The sequence below is a fragment of the Mixophyes fleayi genome, chromosome 6, assembly GCF_038048845.1.
Source record: "Mixophyes fleayi isolate aMixFle1 chromosome 6, aMixFle1.hap1, whole genome shotgun sequence".
Taxonomy (NCBI): domain Eukaryota; kingdom Metazoa; phylum Chordata; class Amphibia; order Anura; family Limnodynastidae; genus Mixophyes; species Mixophyes fleayi.
This window is the reverse complement of record NC_134407.1, coordinates 225,077,959-225,103,111: the sequence shown is the minus strand read 5'-3', so window position 1 is coordinate 225,103,111 and position 25,153 is coordinate 225,077,959. Positions and strand designations below refer to the sequence as shown.

General features: G+C 42.3%; 1 protein-coding gene across 1 annotated transcript in view; it reads right to left on the bottom strand.

The window, feature by feature from the left end:
- The window catches only part of LOC142160102 (uncharacterized), an 80,504-nt gene extending 55,645 nt beyond the window's left edge, over positions 1–24,859 (bottom strand). The window contains exon 1 of the mRNA XM_075215050.1: positions 24,671–24,859. The gene's annotated coding sequence lies outside the window, so the exon portion shown is untranslated. The remainder of the gene's footprint in view (positions 1–24,670) is intronic.
- Positions 24,860–25,153: the final 294 nt, after the last annotated feature.

Below are 25,153 nucleotides of genomic sequence, written 5' to 3'. Positions count from 1 at the left end.
TCCTGGATCTTCTAACGATAGGTCTCTGCGGTAATAGTGTAACGCTTAAGGAGTGCTCTTTTTACTATATCATAGTCCGCACAGTCCTCTGAGGCCTCTACTGCACGTCCTTGCAGTGTGGGCACCAAATGCTTTACCCATTCCTCTCTGGGTACAGCGTGTAGCCTGCAGGTCCTTTCAAATAGGTATACAAATATGGAGTTTGAAATCTGTGCTTATTAGGGGATATCTTCTTGGCAAATAATGCATTTTTTCTGGTCATGTGTTCCATGTGTCACGTGATCGGATATTGTCATGTGATCGGCTAGTTCCGATAATACTGTCATGTGATCGGGCAGTTCTAGAGCGATCATCTGACGCTCATGTGACCTTTTCCCATCTACATAAAAAGTGCCAGGGAAGGCACCCACTTAACTTACCTCTGATGAAACGGCAGCATGCCGAGAAACGCGTCAGCAGCTTGAATTATATCCACCAGGAGCTGGCCAGCTTTTAAGCTTTTAATCTTTGAGGACTATTTGGATTATTGGAGGATCAGTCCGTTCTTTTGAAATCGATTGGAGACTATTTGCATGCTATGCTAAGTGACTTCAGCAGGATATCCTGCGACTGACATGGAAATCCTACTCAGACTACAAGATAAGTACCTGTACTGAAATCTAACGGTGTGATTGGCACCTACTGGTGTATATATACTCTGGACACCAACACAGTGGATACTTGGCACACTTGTCAACTGAGTTTACTGAGGATTTAATATCTATGTGTTCCACTTTCAGTCTGTAATACGGACTCCTCCAATTGCGGTGAGGTACTCCCACCCGCTTTATATGGTACCATATTATATATATTTTTTATGTATTTTTTGGCCATTTTCCTGTGAGATTGTGTTTTATCTCAGAATTTTGGAATTCAACAGCTAAAGCTAAAGATCACTTTATTTCATCTATTGTATACTGATATAAGGTTCATTCATATTATTGTTGTCACACACCGCTCCTATAACTAGATATTGTTGTGTGACTTGCCCTTTAAGGAACGTTGTTGGTGCTTATCTCCTGCTTCAGAGTCTCTACCTTTGCATGGCTGCTTTCCATCACCTTAATTGGAACCTCCCTCTGAAGCTAATTGGTTGCCACATACTATTTAAACCTCCTGTGATCAGGGATTCATTGCCTGATCTTCATGTTACTCACCTTGCCGTGGTTCTGGCTGTATACCTGATTCTCTGAGTGTTCCCTGGAGTACCGGTTCTGTGATTGCCCGACATCGCTGATCACCATTTGGCTCCGTGATATTTCATCTCGTTGGTTATCTACAAGCTGTAAATATTCTTTGAACTTTCATCAGCACATTGAACTATTCTGTAGCTGCCTGTTACATCTGTGCTCATACTGATTGCTCAGCTACTCCCTTATCAACTATCTGCATTTCTTATTTGAACTACAATCAAACTCTTGTCATCTGTGGTTCTAAGACCAGCCGGCCGTTTCTACTACTGCTGTTATTATTGCTGGACTATTTATAAGAAGTGTCTCCGAGTTTGAAGTGAGTTCTGTCAATTAAGTTCTGTGCTTGGCAGCTGTATCGTTATCAACCGATGAACTTTTAATGCTATTTGGATTTCCACGATTACTCATCTGATTATTATTGTCACGCTGTACTTCCAAGCAACCTCCCGCTGCATGCTCCTGTGTTACCGTTATATCTGGACTGCATATAACATCTATTGTTCCGCTGTTATGAACTATGATTTGCCTATAACCATTCGCTACTGAATCACATTCTATCTGGATCAGCAAGTCTACGTACATCTCATATTGACTTTCAGCTGTGTCAGTGATTCTTCCTATTTGCTGTTTGTATATTAAGGCTCATGAGTTCGGATTCCATCTCAGCGTTTTGAACTGTATTTGCTTGTCCTCATGCCGTTGCTACTGGTTACCAACTGAAGTACTATTGTGTGATATTATTATTTATGAACTGCCATGTGTTCAGCATAGCTGAATTGTACCAACTTATCAACTGCTGTTGCACTACTAAAGTAATATACTACATTTGCAACGTTACTTCATCGTGTCTGTCCTTATTTGCTGTGTATCCATTATCTGGACTATACCCCAGTGTGGTCTGTCTCCGCTACCCTCTGCTTAATCCATCTAAAGTAGAGGTTGGGGATCCACAAAATTCCTAAGCCGTGACAATTGTATTGCATATAATGCCCTTTTTCCTATTCGTACATATGAATGTATATGTTCAATAAATTGTATTTATACCTTAACTTCATGCTTAGCGCTCTCTCTTTTCTATATATATGTGAGGTGCCTGCCAACTAAGAGGTAGAGGAAAAGGAGGGGGACCCCAACTCTTCTTATAATTGATAGAGATTGCCGGTCGCTAGGAGCCTGATAGTGTGTTCCTAGTAATGATACACTAATTGCAATAACTTACTTGAAAAAATGTACTTGTATTCAAAACAACATATACAAGGATCTCCGTGCACTGGTAGAAACAAGGGTATAGACAAAACACAATTTATATTAATAAAAATGCTGTGTGTGACAGCCAGGGCTGCCAAGAAGAATTCAGGGCCCGGGTACAACAAATTCATGGGGCCCCCCTCATAGTCAAATAAGCCCCAAAATTTTTTTGCAGCCTCACGGCGGCGCAAAAAAATTTAGAAGTATGGTCATGCATTCAGGGGCGTAGCTAGCCAAACGGCGGTGCAAAAAGTTTGGGAGGTGTGGTCATGCATTTTGGGGCGTGGCAAACGTGCCATTGGGGCGTGGCTAACATAAAAACCACTAGACTCTCAATTCGCCGGAGCGTCACATATGTTCAAGCACTCCTGACTTTCAGGACATCTACCACCACAGTGTAGTATACAAACAATGCAGTGTGTACACAAACAGTTCAGTCTTGGCCTACACCTTACATTGGACACAACATATACCAAAAATTGGTATTGTCCCTACTAGAATCACAACATTTCACACACTGTGCTGCTCTCTCCTACCTGTTCTTCTCACTTTCTCCACCTGTGGCTGCTGGTTTCTTTAGTTGTGGCTTGTCCGGATCCAGAAATGTTGAAGGACCTATTTTGAAAAAAAAATGGCTACATTTAGAAAATTACAGCCAGCCCCGGCCTTAAATCAATAGCACTCACGATTAATAATTAGGCCTTCCTCCAGCCCCAACATTAAAATAATACTATTTACATTTAATAAATAAACCTATTTCACTTCCTGCAAACAGCCCCAGCAATACCTATTTCCCGCAACCATCACTGCCATTAAATAATTCATAGTCACATTTAATAAATAGACCTCATTCTCCCTAAACTCATCCCAAGATTCAATAGCCCCCAAACCACCCCATCTTAAATTAATAGTCCCTACTATTAAATTGCCTCACCATCACCCTACAAACAAAATAGCGCCCATTAATTAGCCGCCACCTACCTCACACACACTACATTGCAACAAGCCCCCTGTGCCATCACACACACAATACTGTGCCCCTTCATCACAACTACACTGTACCCCCTTATGCTCACACTGCGACCTCCATGCTGCTTTTCCCCCTTCTTTTTTACTTTGTGCCTCTCTCCCACTTTTTTTATTCCTCTGTTCCTCTCTCCCACTTTTTCCCTCCTCTGTTCCTCTCTCCCACTTTTTTTCCCTCCTCTGTTCCTCTCTCCCCAATTTTTTTTTATTCCCCTGTGGCTCTCTCCTTTTTTTCCTCCTCTGTTCCTCTCTCCCACTTTTTTTTTTATTACTCTGTGGCTCTCTCCTTTTTTTCCTCCTCTGTTTCTCTGTCCCCTTTCTTTATAGTACTGTCCCTCCCTGTTTTCCTCCCCTTGCCTCTCCGTTTCTTTACTTACCTTTTGTCAACTTCTTTCTTTTCTTTTCTGCTCTTCTGTCTCCTCTTCTGTCTTCTTTCTTCCTGCTGGCTGCGGCGCTCCTCACTGACTGACAGGCGTGACTTGATGACGTCACGCCCAGCAGTCAGTGTGAATGGAGGAGAGGAGGGACACGGCGCCGCGCGATCACGTGAGTATTTTTTATTTTTATTTATTTTTCTTCCAGCTCCCATGAACCCCCACCCCCCCCCCCCCCCTCACCGCGGGAAAAAAAAATAAAAAAAGTTTTAAAAAAAATAGCGCAACAGAGAAAAATAATAAAAAAATAAAAATAAATTTAATTAGCAGCGAGGGCCCGGGTAAACTGTACCCGCTCCCCCCCCCTCTCGGCGGCCCTGGTGACAGCCTAAGAGCTCATGTGAACAAAAGTCCAAAGGTCTGTAGAATAACCGTATAGATGTCAATAATCCTGTCTCACACCAAATGTACCGAGGGCAGACAGAGACAGTGCTATACAAACTGCATTCAACGTCCAAAGGTAGAAAAATACTGTTTTTTGTAATTGTTCAAATCCTTCAATAAACAATATTGCTCTCCAGTTCGGACGTACCAAATGGAAAGTTCCAAGTTAGAAGATCTGATCGCCTCATGGTAGAGTCTTGTAAAACATGAGTTCTAGGCAGGATCGGCAGATGGTAATCGGATGTGGGTTGATAAGTTAATCACCCTCTTGGTGGGATGTTCCCCGGTGCTCCCAGTCCACAGATCTGTGTCCTTCCACAGCCTGCTGCCCTGTTGTTCTGCCTCCAGACGTGTCAGTAAATACCGGTCTCAGGTCCTTCTTTCTGCACATGCCCATGTACTGGTGGGGCGTTCATGGGCTCAGTCTGTCATTGAGTGTGCAAACATATGTAAAATTGACAGTGTTCCAATAGGAAAGTAGTCAATAAATAGATATGTTTCTAATAATCCTACAAACGCGTTTTGCCGATGCAAGGCTTCATCAGGGAAAGTGTGACAGGTTCATAGGTCTCCGCCTCTTTATAGAGGCTGGGCTAGGGCCCAGCTGTCCTGCGATTGGTCAAAGTCCATAGTTAACACAGCATGTAGTACTTTCCTGATACAGATGACTCACAATACAGTAAAAGTTAACATCCCCGGGGCCAAGTAAAACTCACGGTTGCTGACATACAGCAATCACATTTATTGTGACCTTAGACTTGCTAGAGCTGAACTAATATTAGTCCTCCATGGTACCGTCCCACATTAGGGGGTATTTCTATAGAACTTCTCATCAAATATTTCTTTTGGAGTCATTCTATTTAACAACCTAGTTTTAAGAGCTACTCTACACAGATTCTTAATACACCTGATAGGGTTTCATTACATATTGTTGTTTACCTTTAATCTGAAAGTTGAAAGTGATTTCTATTGTCAGTAACCGTGAGTCTTACTTTGCCCTGGGGATGTTGACTGTTACTTTATTGTGAATCATACAACACACTGCAGGATACGTACAATACATAAGTGCAATATAAATTCCCAGTAAAACAAACAGAAAAAAATATATATTCAATTATTGTCACCTGTTAATACTATAGTCCGGCGGTTCCCAAAGTGTGCGCCGCGGCACCCCTGGGGTGCCGCGAGCCAGCCATAGGAAAAAAGAAAGAGCACCTAAACTTACCAATCCGTCGGGTGCCGGGACCCAGCAGCCTCCTCTCTCCCGCAACTGTCACTGAATATAGACGTCAGTAACAAGCTGCTGCGGGAGAGAGGAGGCTGCTGGGTCCCGGCACCCGACGGATTGGTAAGTTTAGGTGCTCTTTCTTTTTTCCTATGGCTGGCTCGTGGCAGAGGAGTGAGAGGAAGTGTGACAGCGGGGCAGACAGAGGGGCAGAGGAGTGTGACAGAGGGGCAGAGAAGTGTGACAGAGGGGCAGAGGAGTGTGACAGAGGGGCAGACAGAGGGGCAGAGGAGTGTGACAGAGGGGCAGAGAAGTGTGACAGAGGGGCAGAGGAGTGTGACAGAGGGGCAGACAGAGGGGCAGAGGAGTGTGACAGAGGGGCAGAGAAGTGTGACAGAGGGGCAGAGGAGTGTGACAGAGGGGCAGACAGGGGCAGAGGAGTGTGACAGAGGGGCAGAGGAGTGTGACAGAGGGGCAGAGGAGTGTGACAGAGGGGCAGACAGAGGGGCAGAGGAGTGTGACAGAGGGGCAGAGGAGTGTGACAGAGGGGCAGACAGAGGGGCAGAGGAGTGTGACAGAGGGGCAGAGGAGTGTGACAGAGGGGCAGAGGAGTGTGACAGAGGGGCCTGACAGAGGGGCAGAGGAGTGTGACAGAGGGGCAGTGGAGGGGGACACAGCGTGACAGGGGCAGAGGAGGGGACAGCGTGAGAGAGGACAGAGGAGGGGACAGTGTGAGAGAGGGCAGAGGAGGGGGGACATCGTGAGAGAGGGCAGAGGAGGGGACAGCGTGAGAGAGGGCAGAGGAGGGGACAGCGTGAGAGAGGGCAGAGGAGGGGGGGACAGCGTGAGAGAGGGCAGAGGAGGGGGGGGACAGCGTGAGAGAGGGCAGAGGAGGGGGGACATCGTGAGAGAGGGCAGAGGAGGGGACAGCGTGAGAGAGGGCAGAGGAGGGGACAGCGTGAGAGAGGGCAGAGGAGGGGGGACAGCATGAGAGAGGGCAGAGGAGGGGGGGACAGCGTGAGAGAGGGCAGAGGAGGGGGGGACAGCGTGAGAGAGGGCAGAGGAGGGGGGACAGTGTGACAGAGGGGGTAGTGTGTCTGGATGCAGAGGGGGCAGTGTGTCTGGATGCAGAGGGGGCATTTTTGCATACAACTAAATAAGTATTTCTGTCCCGACCTAAATACTTATTACATTTTTTTGACCCAACTACTTCTAAAACAGGACTGCTCAATAATTATTTTGGAGGGGTGCCTTGAAAAAATTTGGAGACTCTAAGGGTGCCGCAAACTGCAAAAGTTAGGGAACTACTGCTATAGTCATTAGTGATAAAACAAAAAAGTTATTCTTTTTTCCATTCCCCCCATGAAATATATTTATCATGTTACCACTGTTCATGAATTACATTTACAGTTGCTCTTGACGGCACACACATATTCTAACATGCACACAGAGCTGTCATCACTATCTCTCAGCATGTGGACCTGACCTGTAGCTCGTACAAGTGATGTGACTGAAAATCACAAACCTTAGAGATGCCCAAAGCTTGAATGTTACTCTGTGTGCTCCACCTTAGCACACCCTTATTGTACATGGACTACGTGCGTACGCCCCTTCCCCACCCTGTTCTACTGTTGAAATCGTAGGATGTCGGAAGTGTCCTTTGCGTTCGAAGATGAATTGGATGTTCTTGTGGTCACTGGTGTATGCTCCATTTCTATTCATGCACAGTGCAATTTAAGGCAAAATACAGCATGTATCGGCATTTACGTTGCTGAATCAGGCACAACATGTATTAAGGACAGAAAATAATGTGTATAAGTGAATATATAATTAAAATAAATATATTTATCCTGCCCGTATATCTTTCCAAACTAAAAAAGGGAGACAACAAACCCAGCATTACCTTTTGGTATGTGACCTCTGGTCCCATAATATCACCCCCTAAATCAATTAGCCAATTACAATCCGAAACTGACCTCTAGTTGAACTTCACCGAAAAACAGTGGGATACCATCTTCTTAAACTACCACCGTATGTCAAAATGTTTAAACCACACAGAAATGTTTGTCAAATTGGTCAACCACCTGTATCTCACCCCATCCAGACTCCACAAGATGTGACCGTCCCAATCACAGCTATGCTGGCGTCAGAGCTCCGGAGCGGGAGATAGGTTTCACAATTTTTGGAGCTGTCCAATCTTACAGCCATTTTGGACACAGATCTTTGATCTTGCCAATAAAGTTAGTAAACAAACACTTTCTGACACACCTGCTGTTGCCCTTTTACATCACTATCCGGCAACTTTTCAGACCCACTCCAAATATGTATACAATTATATCCTAATAGCTGCCAGAGCCCAAGAATCGATGGCCGCCCCCCCCCCCCCCCATACCCTGAAAAAGGTTATAAAGTGCAGGTTAGCTTTGTAATGTAGACACTGGACATGCCTTATTCCATGACTTCCTCCTCTCCCCTGGTAAAATGGATGAGTTATATGTATGTTACTGAGGGCAAAGGGGCTCCGGAATCAGCACAGTACCCGAGCTCACCTGACCCAGAAATTACTATTGATCCTGCTTTTAACTTGAATGAGATCCCGCAGTCCTCTCAGGGAGACTCCACCAACACCCTCCAATCTTAGAGCAACCCTAAAGAAAGTGTGGTTCCAGAAATCCTAACTGTGAAGATATTGTGTTCCTCTTCCCCATCTCTGTACCCCCTGTAACCTTATTGTTTATTTTTCATTCCCCCCTTTATTTCTGTACCTCATATATTTGACAAACCTCTATAAAAACGATTGATGATAAAAAAATATATATATATTTATGCCTGTACCTATCAATTTAGGATGTAATATGTACAATAAAGCCTCACCTGATGTATGTATTTAAAGAAAAATATAAATACAATAGACATCCTGAATCGCAAACCATATCTGTCACACACCCAGGTTCCAAAAATTGGTAAACAGATGCTACTTCTGGCTCTAATAGCAATAACTGTGAATAACTGAATGACTTTTTTATATGTCATCTCGGACGCTTGTCTCTTTGCCCATTTCCTGCTGCATGTAGATACCGACCAGAAAACAGGAGCCATGAGACTAATGTAATAAGAGGCAGGAACCAGCAGACTTGTATGATGCAATCCAGGTATCTGGAGACAAATGAACACAGAGCCAGGAACAACAGGTGCAAGTTCAGGAACAAAGTGAACACAGGTACAGGAACCAGGAAGCTCATCTGTCCAGTGCTATCACTGGCAATGAGTAATATTGAGTAATATAATGAGATATATTTATATGTAAATAATGAGCAGTTGTACTGTAAGAAATTAACTGGAAAGAAATGTCCACAGCTCTATTTCCTTAGGAATAACGAGGATTACATTATATGATTAGCAAAGTGCTTAAAAACAACCAGCACAGAAGTCAGTGATACACTTTATTTATATTTTGAGAATCTGTCCACATCCTTCCTGTGCAATGATATGTCAAACAATATTTATTTATGATGCAAATAGTCATTGGTACATCTACCTCTTTTGTATTCTATCCACCTCTTCCTTGACGTAGGATTTCGTGAGCCACCTTGAACATTGCGCCGTACTTAGTCATCCTGTGCATTCCGATGGGATGCAAGTACTCTTCTCCTGAATAACTCAGCGCTCCTGAGCTGGTGTTCAAAGACCTGCCTGGGATTATCCCACAGCTCGTTTTCAGTTATAAACTGTGACCATGGGCTCACTCTGCCACCAGACACTCGCCGACTGCATAATAGTTGTAGGAGGTTAGACACTGCCTGCATGATGCTCCTTTACCAGCACCTGGGTGGCTGGTATTCCTGCTGAAGCAACTCTTTGCTGGTGACCATGGCTATTCTTCATAACCGCTTGCTATGGATCAGGAATGCTGGATAGTGGGCAGAGTGTTGACACAGACGCCGAGTTCAACACAGGACTGCCAGCAAATGGATTAGAGTGTTAGTTCCTATCTGTTGGTCACAGCTCTCAATAGGCAGCAGGAAGAATCTAGAAAGTAGTGGTGATTTATTTCTCTTAAAGAGTAATTATAAGGACAGTTTAAAGGTACTGTTAAAGGGGTGGGAGGTCTAATAGTCTCTTTGTGGTGACTGAGGGTCTAATAGTCTGGAAAATGTGCTAATGACCATATAATAATGTATTTATGACTTACTGTCAGTAAACTTGTTGTAAAGGTAGTTCTGGTTTAACACAAGGAGTATACTTCTTATTCTGCTCTTAAACCACAGGAGCAACATTGTCTCACATAATCTAAAAGATACTTGCCAACTTTTTAGTCTTCCCCTCCAGGATGAGGTGAAGTATTAGGGTATTAGGGTGAAATCGCATCGTATTGGCCCTTTCCCCATGATGCAATCGCAAGTAATATCAACATAAATAGTTCATCACCCTTTTCCCGGGCATCTCTTTTAGTGGATTTCTAATTTGGTGCTTTCCAGTACCTGTTTTCATCTATATACTATAACTTTTGCTGAGGGCCGACCAATGGAAGGCTCAACAGCTAAATCCAAAAAAGGAACTGCTTTGGAGATCACCCATCACTTCACTCCTAAACCCTCGATGGAGCATGAAGAAACCCCTCCTCCAATTTTATCTACCAAAGATTTCCTCACACTGAAAATTTCATCACAGATTTCAAGCAATCTCTCAAATCTCAGCTCGAGAAGACAGTCTCGTCTATTAAGGTGGATATTTCATCCCTATCCACTTGCATCACAAAGCTGGAGTCCCGCTAAGAGAACATTCATAGATTTCAGCAAGAAACAAGCAAATATATGGACCAGTTTAACGATGAACTTGAAGAGCTAAAGAACAAAAAATAGGACCTGGAAACCGGGAGCAGCACAACATCTAGATTAGGAATCTCCAGCAATCAGTCATTCAAGACCTAGAAACATTTCTCCAAGGACTGTGCACAGCTATGTCTCAAGATCTAAGTCCACGCACAATACCTATAGAAAGGGCTCATTGAGCACTCCGCCTGAAACCAAGGCATGTCGAGTCACCATGTGATGTTCTCATATGCCTACTAAGCTTCAAAAACAAGGAGCACATCATCAACTTTATCAGAAGTAAACCACAATTCCTCTGTGGGGTCTAGGTTCATATGAAAATGATGGAAAAGTTATCCTATTACTTAGGGCCTTAAGCTATAATCAGAAATTAAGCTAATCAGAAACAAAGTTTTAAGCTATTATCAAATATAGTGCTTTGTATGCTTCAAATACTCACAATGTTTTTGTTAAATCAATTTAAGATGGCTTATTGCTTTAAATCTACTTCAGATATTTTGTGTTAATATTCTGTCTGGAATCAAAAGAAAAGACAGACAACCGCAGAATGAACAAAAGACGTGATCAGAACATCTGCTAAAGCGAAACTTTGCAAAATTAAGAAGTCATGCCAGTCTCAAGATCCGGATTTAAGAATTAAGAAGGAACTTGATAAATATTTAGCAATCTCAGAAAGTACCAAGCTTAACCGCAACCGGGTTCCCATACTTATTTTTATGTTATAGAAACTTTCAACATGTTTATTAATATTTACACTGATGTAATTAATATTTTCCACTGACGTGATTGATTATGACGTGATTCTGGTATAAAATTTCAATTAGTAAAGCCAGTTCAATTTGGACACCAGACACTCTGTGTGGTATCTTCTTTCTGAGCTCTTATCGATCAATACATCTACATTGCTGCTACAGCATCTGATATATACTAACATTGACTTGTCAATTGCAGGTAATTATACATCTGTATAGCAATACAGAAGGTCACCCCGACACCTCTATGAAAACATCAAACTGCAATTCTACCAAGACCTCTCTCTGGTAACAATAGCCAAAAGATGTAAGCTGAAACATCTTACAAAAGCTCTTTCAGGACAAAGGGATCTACTATAAGTGGAGCTGTCCATTTAAGCTCATAGTTGAACTTGGAGGAAAGACAGTCTTCACCAAAAGCCTCAGAGAAGGAAAGGACATAAAGGATCTGCTCACAAATCTCCATGAATCGGGTCCTCCTCTGCGTGATGGAGAACACCTCCAGAATCAGGATAATACTTGTTAGTAACACTTCATCTTAGGATGGTATCACTAGTTTGCCTTAGTAGTTTATATTACCCTACAGTGGACCACTGCTTCCAAACACAACAGCAGCCTACTTATGTAACTTATTCTCTTGTACCAACCCCTATTGTTTTTTGTAAAATTTGGACCAGTTTAAATAGCATGGTTCATTCACATATAGCTTTAATGACCCTCCTCCTCCTTTACAGAACTCTCCTAACTTTTTATGACTCTTTGCACGGAACCAAGCATAAACATCATATATGAGACCTGTTGTGCCCACCATTGTATTGCTTAACCTTAAGGAATGTTTAACTTGTTTATTTTCTTTAAATTTAAAGCGGCACTGCCTTGTAAAGGCAAGTTTCCCTTTACAAGGCAGCGCCGCTTTAAATTTTAGCTGTCATCTCGCCGAACTCCCGCGAGTTGAAGAAACCGGAGTATGATACATTTACCGCCAGGCTTTTTGATACCTGGCAAGCTCTCAATCCAACATAACGTCACTATTCTACTTCTGCCCTACCATTTGCGTTGCAGTCATGTCTTATAAGCAAAATAGGATCTGGAGAGTCAGTGTGTGTGTGTGTCTACAACTGGACAACAAACCTTTTTCAACACCTTCTTCTCCACTTTACTTAAAGTACTTCGGGGTATGCTCCCAGCAGACGTAAACATCAAGATGGTGTTACCAGCCACGGCGGCCGCGGGAACCGGCGTGACTCTCTGTTCCCAGCTGCTGGCGTCCTGGCTGTCTCCATGATGTAACTTCCGGCTTGCTCGTCCCGGTTGCCTAGGCAACAACCAGGATGCTTGAGGCTCTCTTCCGCCGAGCCCGGCCAGCTGTCAAACAGCCAGGCGCGCTTGCGCAGGTCTATTTAGGCTCAGCAATCATGGCTGATTAGGTTTATATATATCAGCCCTGACTAATTAGGCAGCTGGGCACTGCTTCTCCATTGGAGCCCTAACTAATTAGGCAGCTGGGCACTGCTTCTCCATTGGCCACCAGTGCTACTAATTATATAGGCAAGTCCTGGAGATACTTTCAGGGCTTTGCCCTGATTGGCTCTCAGTACTATTTAAGGCAGTGCGGACTGAGTCTCACTGCCGGTTATAGCGTTCTGTTCCAGTTTGCTACCTGCTTCTCTGCTGTGTTGGTGTTTAAACCTTGGACTGCTTTCCCGTGTATGACCTGCTGCCTGTACCCTGACTCTGAACCTTTGCCGGTGACCCTGAACTGCTGCCTGTACCCAGACTCTGAACCTTTGCCTGTGACCTTGACCTGCCTTTACCCAGACTCTGAATCTTTGCCTGTGGCCCTGACCCAGCTTGTACCAGACGTCTCTACCTGTGCTGTCAGGTCAATCAGACATTATCATCTCTGTCCAGTCCATAGATCTGTGGCCTGTTCCTACTCCGTGTATTACCTCCCGTACCTAGTGCTGCCATGTGACCATAAACTTATACTAAACTGAGTGTCCTGGGGTCATCTGAGTACCTGTGAGCATAACCAGTCTCTATGGGAAAGGCGACTTCTATAGGTGAAGAACTCTTCTGCTAAGTTCTACAAGTTTATGTCGCACTGGTTGCCATAACACATGGTCCTAGATCAAACTCTGGACAGATACCGCAACACAATTAACTCATCTTCACAATCTAAAAGTAATAACCTCTTATTTGAAAGAGACGGGGCTTTCTAATACCTGGCAAGCGCCCAAACCAGCTTCGCATAACTACACCTTCTACTTCTGCCCACACCATGCCTACTCAAGGATAGATATGCTATTAGATTACAACCTCATTTCACAACACCTACTGCAATCCACAATATAAACTAACCCGTAGTCTGACCACTCAATTGTAACATCTATGTTCAACCTCCTTGAGGGTCCTGTAGGCAGAACCTCATTGGAGACTCAATGAAACGCTTTTGAAAATCATCCAATTGCAAACGAAAGTTGAGGAGGACATTGCGGACTACTTCTCTAACACCCTCCAGAATGATTTATGCTCCCCACTAACCTGCGTAGCCCATAAGGCTACTAGAGGGATCATCATCAGATGTGCCTCCCACCGCAACAAAGAAACATTAAACTCACTACTAAACTGCAACTATTAGTAAATGTACATGAACAACTTCCCTCTTAAAATAATTATTTTAAGCTCTTATCAGCCAGAAACGAGCTCAACAATATTCTCGCTGAAGAGCAACAAAGCAGACTCGCTACTGGCAAATAAGCTTAAAGCCCGTAGAGCCTCACAATTCATGAAGGACTCAACGGGAGCCCCCCTTCAGAATAAAATAACCTGGCCAAAATAAACAAAATATTCAAGACCTGCTATGAGACACTATACAACATCCAGTCATCCACATAAAAGACTCACAGGGAAACAATCCACTGTCAGCTATCATTCATTTTCTGTCCTTAAGTGGGCTCCCCAAAATTGTCCACTGCACTGCCACAAGACTAAACGGCAAAATTTCTGAAGAAGAATTTGAAGAAGCAATAAAATCACAGAAACCCTCCAAGGTTCCTGGTCTTGACGGGTACTCTATGGCCAATTACAAAACCCTTACACAAAGCTTATTCCCTCATCTGAGTACAGTTTAATCAGAGGGAAAATCCCAACACAACCAGAACAAAAATAATAGTGATCCCGAAGCCAAGGAAGGACTCGTCAGTATGCTCCACCACTGATCTAAAAAATTGTCAGCAAAGTATTAACCAATAGGTTTAATCCACTGCTCCCCAGTTTAATCCACCTGGACCAGGTGGGCTTTGTCCCCTCCAGGCAAGCACTTGATAAATCCAGATGTACAATAGATATTCATCTCGTTCAAAATAAAATTTCCACAATACTACTTGCCCTGGTGACAGTCTTCAACAGGGTCTCAGGGCTGTTCATGGTCTAACTCTCTAATAATTTGGCTATATGGGTAAATTTCTATGAGCCATCAGCGCATTATACCACAATCCCTCCACCACTGTCCTCACCAAAACTGACCGCCAACCCTTTTGACCTGGCTAATGCTACCACACAGGGGTGCCCCCTCACCATGCTATTATTTGCCTTGGTTACTGAACTCCTGGCCAGCAGAATTAGGAACAATCCTATAGGTAGCATCACTGGTAAATTCCACAACAAAATTGCACTTATTGCAAACGTTGTCCTTCTCTTTCTTACTAAACCACTTGTATCACTCCCTAATCCTAGCAAGGAATTGCTTGACTTCTACGCAGTAGATAAGGTTAAAGGCTATAAGGTTAAAGGCTATAAGGTTAACAACAATAAATCAGAAGCATTACCTCTGTACCTACCTGATCAGCTGCAGAAGCTAATTAGAGTTTAGAGTAAACTTTGACCCCCAGTGGAGTCTTCCCTCAATTAAATACCTTGGGGGTCAAGATAACAAAAGCCTATGGCCAGCTATACAATGCCAACTTCCCTCAACTCTCTCATAAAATTGAAGAAGATATTCTCCACTGGAAGAAATACTATATATCGTGGATAGGTATAATTAACATGATAAAGATGAATGTTTTGCCTAATGTTCTCTACCTCCCGTTTTAGACCTTGAAACTGAATAAATTGATCTGGAATAATACAAAAACCTTGATTAAAGAGGATTCTGCTGACCAGGCCTTCAAGTTTTGGAGGCTTGGGGCTACCCCCTTTTTCTTACATGCCACGCGGCTCAGTCAATTTCTGGCCTGGCACGTGGAACCATGTATCAAACTCTGGGTCGACCTGGAAAACTATTTGAGGCGAGAGCTCCCAAGAGTTTATTCCTTGGCTTAAAAAATGACACATATTAAGCACATTCATCCCATCTGTGAAGCTTTCGTTCAAAATGAGGGGTGACTTCAGCCACCCCTCACCACTATTTGGGGACATTCTCTTTTCCCTCCAGGGCAAAATGTTAGCATGGCCTCTGAGTGTCGGGCCATGGGGATCATGCGCTTCCAATACTTTGGCCGTAAGTTTGCCCCACCATTTTTTTTACAAAAATACAAGGAGAAAAAGCCATATATCCAGCCAAGAATTCTATTAATTTCTTCAAAAACAACATTTTGTTCAAGCCTCGTCTAAAGACATGCCCTGAAGAAGGATCTCCCATTTTACGTGCACCTGTATATACAACCCCAACTAAAAATCCCCCATCTCTCTCCTCTACCACACGTTCCTTGTCCAACTGTTACAACTCCTGCTGGAAACTAGATAAGCTCTTAGAACAAGGCTGTTAGAGGTCCTGACCTATAGCAAGCCGCCTTTCCCATGGAGCGTGATAGTCTCACAGGCACTCGGATGGCCCCCAGGTCTTCTACTCATAGTAGCAAGGGCTTATTTTAGTAACCAGCTAGTGATGGGTAGTGGAGGCTGGGAGTAGTAGTACACCAGGTGGTATATGCAGGGCAACCAGTAATGATGCAAATGGTTGAGGGCAGGCAGTGAATAGTGAAGTTAAGGTCAAGCTAGTAGGTTAAGGCAGGTAGCTGGCAAGGAGGGTTCAAAGAACAAGCCAGGGGTCAAGACGCGCTACAAAGGAGAATCCATAAAACATACAGGGTCAGGCAACAGGTAGTCCAGTAAAATAAGATTTCAGCAACACAGCAGGCAAGACGTAATGCAGGGAGATACGCTATAACCGGCAGGGAGGCCAAGTCCTCACGCCATTTTAAACTAATACAGGCCAATAAGAATGCTCCATAGGGAGCTAGCCCGCCCACAGCTGTGTCCCGGCTGGCTGACACAGAAGAGGAAGCCCAAGTGAAAAGAACAGTGTCCCAGCTGCTAGGCAACAACCAGGACCAGAACAGTGTGTGCCGCAGAGAGTGGGATGATAGCTCAGAAGCAAAGGTAAGGGTCCCGACTGCTGGGCATCAGCCTGGACAGGAAATTAACAAGAGTGAGTCATCATGATTAGACATAGGAAAGTCTCTCGAGGAGACACCTTGGATAGGATTACACCAGAATTTCTAAAAGTTCTCACCTAGTCCCTGAATGACTCCATAAAATCTACCCAAGCTCTTCTAAATGGGCAAGAGAGTGTGGGCGAACAGGCACCTGTGAACGTATCTGGTGGTATACAATTTATTGTAGCATTTGTGTCTTTACAGCTATTGCAATTTCAATGTATGCTGTGTATACTGTAATGTGACTATAAATAAATAAAATAAAGAAACTTTTAAAAAAACACCACATTTTAGATTACATTTCTACTCCTGGCACAGTGTGAGGACTTTGGCCTTTAGCCTTGCGAGTCAATGACTAAATAGTAGTATTCCCTGCATGATTGTGAAAGAAGACTGTGACTGGATGGACCTCCTACGCCACCCTGCCGAGTTGCTGGGGACCAACTGTGCTTGCCCGGCTCTCTTGCCACCACTAGGCTCCTTCACTGGCGCTTAGAACCGCATCCTACTGGGTAACTCTCGCTGCTAGTGTACCCCCTCACTGGGCACTTGGGCTGATACCCATGACCTCTTCCTTCCTTGCTGTGGATGGTTCCCCCTGGCCTATCACACTGGCTCAAACCACCTTCCCCTTACAGCAGGAACACTTTAGCTGCTAGACATACTGTCCCTGTTACCTTGATTATACAATAGAATGGCTAAACTCAATTAGCTATTTTGTCTGGATACACTAAACATGAGGTTACAATATTACACCAGGGAATGACACTGCACGCTTACATTATACAATAGGACTTTTGACACATTGTATCAGCATTGTATTACGCCATCTGAATCTGTGATACATTTTGATACAATAACATTTATAGTGATACATATTGATACATTTACCAATGCTATTTCACCCAATATATTACCGTGGAGGCACATTGCATATCTTATACAAGTTCTAACCTCATTACCTCTCAGGTTACCCGTTAACCTAGCTAATTAACATGGGCTGCCAGCTGGTTAACTCAGACATTGTTCTGATTACAAACCAAATCTCAGCTGCACCTCATACAATAGACATTTGAGACGAATGGTAATTACATTAGCTAACACAAGCAAAATTACTGATTTTGTCCTGTTATTTTTCACACAGTATGGCAATATTCTTTATATTTATACTACATACAATATTGCAGGTAATAGTATGGGCAAAATGTACCTAATAACATGAAATAATAATACACATAATACTCCGATGCTCTGGTGTATATACTTAGACTGGGCCAAGGATTAAAAAGTATATTAAACTGTGAGAAACGGGTAATGAATACAAAGTTCTCAGTCCAGTAGCACCCCGTTTCCTCACAAGTGGCATCCAATCCCAGCTGCAGCGTCTCACAGTGAGCGTGCGTGCCAGCGTCATTTACAGCAGCGCCGCGGAGAGTACCGAAAAGAAGGAAAGTGAAGAAACGGTAAGTAAAGTATTAAAAAGCAGGACTGAGGGGGCATGATGTTGGAAAAAGCAGGACTGAGGGGGCAGAACAGTCATTTTATTTCTTATCCTATCTGTTTTGACCCCCAGACATGAGTGCAAAAAGGAAGAGCTATACCGTTGAGTATAAGAAAGCAATTGTGGAGGACTCACAGGGCAAGAATCTTTCAGCTTTCTGTAAAGAAAAGATTTTGGATCTCCGAATGATCCGAAAATGGCGAGCGGAGTACAATAAGCTCAGTCAACAGGTGGATGAGGGAAAAGCTAAGAAGCGCAGGTCTGGATCAGGACAGCAGCCCTTATATCCTGAGCTGGAAGACATCTTTGGTGAATGGATTGCTGACAGGAGAGCAAAGGCGTTGGTTGTACGCAGGGCTGATATTCAAGCATTTGCCCTTGCAATGGCACCACAGTACGAAATGGTCCCAGGATTCAAAGCATCACAACACTGGTTGGACGGTTTCCTTCAGCGATATGAACTGTCTCTAAGAAGATCAACAACACTGTTTAAGCTGGAAGATGTTGAAGTAATTAAACGTGCACTTGCATTCAAGTCCTTTGTTGATGGGATCGACTTTTCTATATACCAAACCTGCAATCTGATTGCTATGGATGAAACTGCAGTGTTTATGAGTCAAGGATCTCAAACGACAGTTAATCACAGGGGTGCCACGTCAATCTACATTCCCACCACTGGCTAAGAAAGTGCATGGGTTTACCTGTGTTTCGGCAATTCGTCTGGATGGAAAGAAAGCCACACCTCTAACCATCAGTAAGGGCAAGAAAGATAAGATTGAACGTGTTTCAGGCATTTACGTTCTTGAAACCGAAAAAGCCTGGTGCACACAAGCAGTTATAAGGAAGTGGCTGGAGTTAATGCAGCCACTTGTTTTGCGAGGTGACCAGAGGTCTGCTAGTCTGGGATTCAGCCAGCACTCACCGCGGTAAAGACATGAAGAGCTTCCTGGCAGAGAAGAATAGATCAAGTAATGATTCCCGCAGGAATGACTGCCTATCTCCAGACTCTTGATATTGCAATAAACAAGCCATTCAAGGACCATTTGCGCATGGATGTCAATGACTACATTGAAAATAGAATGGAAAGAAATCACCGTGGAAGCTTTGTGAAGCCCCGTCTGCAAGAGGTCGCGATTGGTGAAGAAGTCATGGAATAAAATTACTGACAGCTGTGTCGCCAACGCACTACAATCAGGCTACCTGGACAAGACATGCTTATTTAAGGAGAACTATATTGCTGGACATGACAGATTGGGCCCACTTCTTCTGCAGGAAATGGAGGTGCAAGAAATCCAGGCCGGAATTCGGGGTATGGACACTTATGATGATGTTGTTGAAGATGACATGACCATTTTTGAACAAAGGTAGATTTTTTTTGTTCACACTAACCTGTTTATTGAAATTGCTGTCAATGTTAATTAAAATAAGACCTAACCCGAAAATAAGCCCTATACATTTTTTGGGACCTCCCAAAAAAAAATGTGACAGTGTCTTATGATCGGGGAAACACGGTAGTAATAGCTTGATATTTCTCAGGAGCTGTGCACAGCCAGGGATTAATCCTTTCAAACTAAAACTAAATCAATGTGTCCTCTGTTCTCCCCAGATGGTGCTTGTAGATTAGAGAGCCCCAGATCCATGGTTACGGACTGAAACCTTGTATCCATATGACAGGGAGCAAAGCGAAAGCCTTTGACAATATCTTTACTAGGACAGTGATATGCCCCAACCTCAGACATCTCATCTGCGGAGCCTCGTTATATGTTGTTACAACTGTGCTATATGTTAATAGACTAGGGACACAGGAAAATATCATAGTATTTTCTACATCATACTTACAGGAGGCATGTGTGGTATGCAGATGAAGGGAACTTATGACCTGTTGTGTGGAGGTAAAAACATATTTGTAAATCATTCTGGTGAAAAGTTGGGACAGGAAAAATAAATCCTGACTAGAAAAGGTTTTTGCCAACAGGAGTCATAAAACATTAATTTGCATCTACACGGACCTTTCAGCTCTAACATCACAGGATGGGGGGCTGTGGGCGCTGCAGGTTGGTTTTAAAACTGTAGTGTAACTAAGGTTTTGATCACTTTTGGGGAGTCAATCTGATATTGAAGAGTGTCCCATTTTCTGCTTCTCCCAGCAACAGAAACTTGATCGATCGTAAGCTATCAATTCTGTTTTATCCTTTTTATTTTACAAGAGACCATTGCATTATACCTTTGTATGTCATTTTAGTAATTATTTTATCGTAAGCATTGTGGATGTATTTTTCATATTAAATTACACTTAAGTTCAAATCTGTGTTCTTACGAATTAATGGGACAGTTTGGTCAAAACGCTACATAGATGGAACAGTGGAGAACTTTGTGGTTTATGTTAACTCTGATTAAGGTAAATTGTGATAGATTAGTTTGAAGGAAGAACCTAAGGATTCCTAAATAAGTGGTAGCTGTTCACAAAAATAACCTTGGTGGTGGCATAATTGGTAAGGCAAAGTTCGTGCGTGGCATAGATAGTGAAGGATTTAATCATATTAGACAGGTGGTTGTTTTTTGATTAACCCTTTGTCACACACACACTTCACATAGGCTCGGATGAGTGCTGATCTGGAAATAGAGTAACACAGAAGACAAGGGGGGGGGAAAGAGGTGGACGAGCACAGTGGAGATAAGTTGACACAGGACATGTAGGGGACACAGGGTGGATAACCTTACACTGCTTAATTTGTTTTAAATACTATAGGGTTAAAATGCAACTGAAATTAATTTGACAGCAGAAATACAGATAAACACTTCCCACATTCTGCACAAGAACAAAATATTATAGTTTAATCACCAGCATAATTGTATAAGACATTACAAAAGCATAATGTTAATTCATATGCTCTACCTTTTATTACGATTACACATAAGGCAATTTAATGGTGTTATATAGGTAACTGTAAAGGATTCCTCTAATTTTAAGGTAACTTCAGCTGTAATTTCTAAAGTCACATAGTAAATATAAAAGAACTTTAGCTGTGGGATTTTATGTTTAGATAGACTGTTTTGGTCACAAAACATTTCCCAAATCTAAAGAAAAATATGATTTTTCAACTGTATGTCGTCTCCACTGTACAAGTTCAGAAATACTTCTATACTCTTAAGCAAACTAAGAACACAAACATGGGTATTCTCCTGCGTGAATCATCTGATGTATAATAAGTAGTGAACTATATCTAATACAAATTCCCACATTCAGATAAAGACTATGGATTGTTCCTAATGTGAATAATCTGATGGGAAAACATTTCTGAACGACTTTTAAAACATTTCCCACATTCAGAACAAGGATATGGTTTCTCTCCTGTGTGAATTCTCTGATGTACAACAAGATTTGAATTACTTGAAAACCCTTTCCCACACTCTGTGCATGAATATGGGAATACTCCTGTGTGAATAATCTGATGAATAACAAGTTGTTTAGTTACTGCAAAACATTTCCCACATTCAGAGCAAGAGTATGGTTTCTCTCCTGTGTGAATTCTCTGATGTTCAACAAGATTTGAATTACTTGAAAACCCTTTCCCACACTCTGTACATGAAAATGGGAATACTCCTGAGTGAATCATCTGATGATTAACAAGTTTGATATTTACTGTAAAACATTTCCCACATTCAGAGCAAGAGTATGGTTTCACACCTGTATGAATTCTCTGATGTACAACAAGATTTGTATTACTTGAAAACCCTTTCCCACATTCTGTACATGAATATGGGTATACTCCTGTGTGAATACTATTATGTTTAACAAGGTCTGGATTACATTTAAAACATTTCCCACATTCAGAACAGATATATGGTCTTTCTTCCGTATGACTTTTCTGATGTTTTCGAAAATTTGATTTTTTAACAAAACATTTCCCACATTCAGAGCAAGAATATGGTTTCTCTCCTACATTAATTCTCTGATGTACTGAATATGGGAGAACTCTTGTGTGAATCTTATGATGTCTAACAAGTTCTGAATTACATTTAAAACACTTTCCACATTCAGAACAAGGATATGGCTTCTCTCCTGTGTGAATTCTCCGATGTACAATAAGTTCTGCATTATTTCTACACCCTTTCCCACACTCTGTGCATGAATATGGGTATATTCCTGAGTGAATCATATGATGAGTTAGAAGCTGCGATTTTTTGATAAAACATTTACCACATTCTGAGCAGGGCCAAGATTTGTTTGCAATTTGTTTGCTTTTTCCCATTTTCTGGTGTTTAATTGAGCTTAACCTGTTATAAAAACATTTCTCATCATTGGAAGTAGATCTTGTTTCTGCCTGAATATCAGTAGATGTACATTGTGTATGATCTGTGGGTGTATAAATGTCAGTGTCTGTGAGGTTTCCTCCATCAGTTGAGACAGACACCTCCTTAATATGAGCAGATGGATCTTTAGATCGTTCTGTTGGGAAAAACGTATGGTGGTTAGACAAAATGTCACATTATTCTTACTATTAATCACAATAACCGTCGCAATCCTGTTTTCTTTTATGTATCATAATTAGGGATTCTGATTTTAAGGGAAAATACTCAAAAACACCAATTGAGGACTTTCCTTCCTCATTCTAAATAAAAATAGCTCAAAATCTGATTGTGGCCGGGTGCCCCTCACCTCCCACCTGGCCAAGATAACTGCTGCAGATTTAATACCTCAAGTTGCTCTGCCACCTGGGTTCAACCTCAACACTAAGGGATTAAAGATGTATTAAAGGGTATATTTAGTAATTGAAATACAGATATTTAATTTGTGGGCGCTGTGGCGTCTGGGTAGTAACCAGAAATGTACAAGTCCCTGCGCTGGGAGTATAAATGTATTTATTTTCCTATTCATGTATTGATTTCTGATGCAATAGCCATTTGTTGGAGGAAGCTTGTTCTTGTAACTTTTCTAAGGAAAATTCCCCATTCTAATTAGTCCTTTTGATGTGCGAGTGTCCAACAAATCCTTCAGTCTGAATACACAGCAGGGGGTAGTTACCTGTATCCTGTCTTGTTAAGAAGATAGAGAAACTACATGAATAATGCAACCAGCAAGTTTTAGGAAATCACAGAATGATGTAAATTTTGTAAATTAAATTCCTTTAAATGCAAGATTAGAGGATATTACATCCGGATAGTAATTGTTGAAGAAATATATCAGACAGAAATCAGATACGCTTCTCGATTATGGGAGCAACACATCAGATTCCTGTTTAATAGTCACTGCTACTAGTGCTGGTGTCAGGGCCACCTTTAGATCAGATGTATGGGGGTATATTTACTAAACAATGGGTTTGAAAAAGTGGAGATGTTGCCTATAACAACCAGTCAGATTCTAGCTGTCATTTTGTAGAATGTACTAAATAAATGATATCTAGAATATGATTGGTTGCTATAGGCAAAATCTCCACTTTTTCAAACCCGCAATGTAGTAAATCTACCCCATGGTCTCTCTCCTGTATGACTTCTCTGATCTGTTGCTAAATTTGATTAACGGCTAAATCATTCGCGAGGTTAAGAGCAAGAATATGGTTTCTCTCCTATCTGAATGCCCCCTGATCCTAGATGGTTCCGCAATGTCTGAAAAATTACATCAGATCTCTGGATATAAAATCCTCGACTTTATTGTATTGTATTGTATACAGTACCGCTGCGGACGCTTCTTTAACAGCTCCGCGGTTGCTGTATAGTACAGTGCTGCCGAAACGGAGCTCTCTCACGTTTTTCTTTTCTTTTGGGTGCGGGGGAAACCCCCCTAACAATCCTCCGTGCACCCCTGAGACTAGGAGTTAAAGTAATTTATGCTTTAACAAAATTCACATCAATCTCTTCATTTCTTGCTTCCTGTCCTAGAGACAAAGGAAACTTAACAAGTTTAATCCTCCCCCCCCCCTTCATTTAGGCTAAAGGACGTGTTGGACACTGAGATGAAAGGGTCTTATTAACATGAGATTACTTGCCTTCAGACAGTCACAGAAAACACATTTCCTCCCATATGGCTACAGTACATTCCCAATACACAAATATAACACATCAAAATCAGTACAATTGCAATGATATAAATTTGTGCACTGCGCAAATAATTTCAATATATTGATACAATAAGTTATTTATAGGTGATCCAGTCACAATGGGATTTTTAATCGGATTGTGGGGGGAAAAAACAGGAATAATAAACAACAAATTAAAAAACATAAAACAATGAAATCTGGAAATACCATTGACAAAAACATATTATATTGCACTCTCATCTGTTCTATATATTATATATACACATTAATGATAATCTCACATGTAACAATGTATTTATACACACAGTGATGACATCTTCTATATACACAGACAGGGCTGTGATTAAACCTCTTCTTACCCAGTGATGTGAGGGGCTGGTGATTCTCCATCATCACGTCCTTGTACAGACCCTTGTGTCCTTCTAAATACTCCCCTTCCTGCATGGAGACATAGACAGTGACATCATCCACCTTATAGGACCCTGACACACACAATGATACAGTCATCACCCAGACACATCCCTGGTGTTACTGTATAATGTCCCATTCCCAGCAGTCACCTCTCCAGTCAGCAGCTGAATGATCTTGTTGGTCAGTTCCAGGATCTTCTGGTCATTGTCTCTGTCATGTATCAGTGAGTGAGGTGGAGGCACCGTGATGGGGCTCTGGGTCCTGCTCAATCCTCCTGACACACAGGGATGGCTGCTGGGTGTCTGACACTAACCGGATGTCTCATTCACCACTGTGTAATCCTGTGTATTGACAGACATTATTATACCTATGTACAGACTGGACAGGACTTCCTATACTAGTGCCTAAACCCCCTGTAGTAATGAACATATTATAAGGGAGATCTCAGTGGCACAGTGGTTAGTATCGCTGCCCCACAGGAGTGGGGACATGAATTCAACACAGACCAGGGCTCTGTGTGGAGCTTGGAAAGAAACATAAACATGAACAAACAGAGTCTAAAAACATACAAGAAGGTTAATTGGCTGTTGACAGATATGGACCTTAGTGTGTGGCAAAGAAGTTAGACTGTA